We start from the raw sequence: 3,280 nt of genomic DNA on the forward strand, positions 1-3,280 counted from the left end.
GAAATATACCCCCAGGGATACCCGAGAGGGGGGGAGAATGAGCATCCCAATCAGACGTAATTACCGGTAATGACCCAAGCAAATGGACAACGGAATACGAGCGCAGTCTGTATTTGTGGCAAGGTCTGCAAAAACCTGAAGGGCCTGAAGATCCACCAGGCAAAGATGGCCTGTCTCAGGAGGGATCAAGTGAAGCTACGCTCAGGTACAGCAGCTGGGGCAGCAGTTACTGTCGCGCCGGCGGCTGAACCTGGTGAGACGGAGGAGGATCCGGGTCCGGAATCTCCCCACAGTACCTGGAACCTCCAAGCTACACAAATCCCCCCACCAAGCAGGAAATCGGAACATCGCAGGGTGAAGTGGCCTGCCGCAAATAATAAGGAGTGGCTTAAGTTGGACGAGGATGTAGACAAGTGTCTGGAATCCATCTCAAAGGGCAGTGTCGACCAGAAACTTCAGACCATGTGTACCATCATAATGAACATGGGGGTAGAGCGGTTTGGTGTCCAGGAAAAAAGAGGAGATAGGAATCCAGCGAAGCTCAACAGGCGAGAAGCCATGATCAGTCAGCTGAGACAAGAACTAAAATCCCTGAGACGTCAGTTCAAGATGGCCAAGGAAGAGGAAAGGACTGCCTTGTCAGAACTCACAAACATCATAAGGAAGAGACTCATCTCACTGAGGAGAGCGGAACGGCACCGAAGGAAGGGCAAGGAAAGGGCTCGGAAACGTAGTGTGTTCATTGGCAATCCCTTCAGCTTTATCAAGGAACTACTGGGTCAGAAGCGAAGTGGCCACCTCACTCTCCCGGTAGAGGAGATTGACAACCATTTCCACACCACTTTTAGTGACACCTTGAGGGACCATGACCTTGAACCTTGCAGGGATTTGGTGGCGCCACCTGAACCAGGGATCCAATTTGACAGTGCTGAACCCACGCTGAAAGAGGTGAAAGAAGCCTTTAGAGCGGCAAGATCCAGCTCTGCTCCCGGTCCCAGCGGGATCCCCTATAAGGTCTACAAGCAGTGCCCGCAGCTCCTCAGACGTCTCTGGAAGATCCTGAAGGTGATCTGGCGGAGAGGGAAAGTCGCTGCGCACTGGAGGTATGCTGAGGGAGTCTGGATCCCGAAGGAGGAGGGCTCTTGCAACATCGATCAGTTTCGCATCATCTCGCTGCTCAGTGTTGAGAGCAAGATTTTTTTCAAAATCGTGTCCCAACGTTTGACAGACTTCCTCCTGAAGAACTCCTACATTGACACCTCAGTCCAGAAGGGAGGAGTTCCAGGAGTACCTGGATGTCTGGAGCATACAGGGGTGGTGACACAGCTGATCCGGGAGGCTAAGGAGAGCAAAGGAGATCTGGCAACTCTCTGGCTTGACCTGGCCAATGCCTACGGGTCTATTCCACACAAGCTCGTTGAAACCGCACTGGTAAAACACCATGTTCCTGTCAAGATCCGCATCCTCATCATGGACTATTACAACAACTTTAGTGCACGAGTCTCTTCAGGCCAAGTAACATCCTCCTGGCATCAACTTGAAAAGGGGATAATCACTGGCTGCACAATCTCGGTATCTCTCTTCTCATTGGCCATGAACATGATTGTCAAGTCGGCCGAGGTGGAATGCAGAGGTCCCAAGTCAAAATCTGGGACCCGTCAGCCCCCCATAAGAGCCTTCATGGACGACTTGACAGTGATGACAACATCTGTTCCAGGGTGCAGATGGCTCCTCCAGGGGCTTGAATGGCTCATCTCCTGGGCAAGGATGAGCTTCAAGCCTGCGAAGTCCAGGTCTCTGGTCCTAAAGAAGGGTAAAGTGTCCGACCGTTTCCGCTTTACCCTGGGAGAGACCATGATTCCATCAGTGACTGAAAAACCAGTCAAGAGCTTGGGGAAGTTCTTTGATAGCTCCCTGAAGGACTCAGCTGCCATAAAACAAACCAAGTGCGACCTGACTACTTGGCTCATAGCAATCGACAGATCTGGACTCCCTGGAAAATTCAAAACCTGGATCTACCAGCACGGAGTCTTGCCAAGAATACTCTGGCCCCTGTTAGTCTACGAGGTACCAATATCAACAGTCGAGGTTCTAGAGAAGTCTATCAGCCAGTTCCTCAGAAAATGGCTGGGGCTCCCTCGGTCCTTGAGCAGCATTGCCCTTTACGGCCATTCCACCAAGTTGCATCTTCCTTTGAGTGGACTATCAGAGGAGTTTAAAGTCACCCGCTCCAGAGAGGTATTGATCTACAGGGACTCAAAAGACACAAAAGTAGCAGCAGCAAGAATCCTCGTGAAGACCGGGAGAAAGTGGCAGGCGCAAGAAGCCGTCACTAAAGCTGAGGCACGACTAAGGCACAAAACGCTGCTGGGCTCCGTGGCAATGAGAAGAGCAGGTCTTGGTTGTTTTCCCAAGCCACGTTACGATCTGGCTTGTGGAAAAGAGAGGCGCAGACTGATTCAGGACGAGATACGAGCAGAGGTGGAGGAAGAACGCAATACCAAAAGCCATTTCGGATCAAGTTTCTTGTCCAATCCGTCTATGACGTCCTCCCAAGCCCAGCCAACCTGCACACCTGGGGCCTGGTAGACACTCCCGAGTGCAAGCTGTGCCAGAAGAGGGGCACACTGGAGCACATTTTGAGCAGCTGCTCAAGAGCACTAGGGGAAGGGCGGTATCGCTGGCGCCATGACCAGGTGCTAAAGGCCTTGGCGGACTCCATCTGCACAGCTATCCAGCTCAGTAAGACCCAGGCAGCCCCCAAACAAACAATCACCTTCATTAGAGCTGGGCAGAAAGAACAATTCCATCGGCATAGCTCTACGGGGGGGCTCCTCTCCACTGCTCGTGATTGGCAGCTTCAGGTTGACCTTGGAAGACAGCTTAAGTTCCCAGGCAACATCACAGTCACTTCTCTCCGTCCAGACATGGTGCTAACATCTGAATCTACCAAGCAAGTGGTTATCCTGGAACTAACTGTCCCCTGGGAAGACCGTATTGAAGAGGCCCACGAGCGCAAGAGGGCTAAGTACGCAGGGCTCAGCTCGGAGTGCCGTTACAACGGCTGGAAAACTCACTGCGAGCCAGTCGAGGTCGGGTGCCGAGGCTTCGCTGGCCACTCACTCTTGCGAACCCTCAAACTCCTTGGAGTGAAAGGACTGCAATTGAAAAAAGCCACCACGAACATCTTAGAGGCCGCAGAGAGGGCTTCTCGGTGGCTGTGGATCCGCAGGGGGGATCCGTGGAGCAACATGCCACTTGGACACAAGCCGGGGACTGA

At 52.7% G+C, this 3,280-nt stretch overlaps 1 pseudogene; it reads left to right on the forward strand.

The window, feature by feature from the left end:
• Positions 1-150: 150 nt before the first annotated feature.
• Positions 151-3,280, forward strand: LOC137092498 (uncharacterized; annotated as a pseudogene).

Source organism: Pseudorasbora parva, chromosome 11, assembly GCF_024679245.1.
Source record: "Pseudorasbora parva isolate DD20220531a chromosome 11, ASM2467924v1, whole genome shotgun sequence".
NCBI lineage: Eukaryota > Metazoa > Chordata > Actinopteri > Cypriniformes > Gobionidae > Pseudorasbora > Pseudorasbora parva.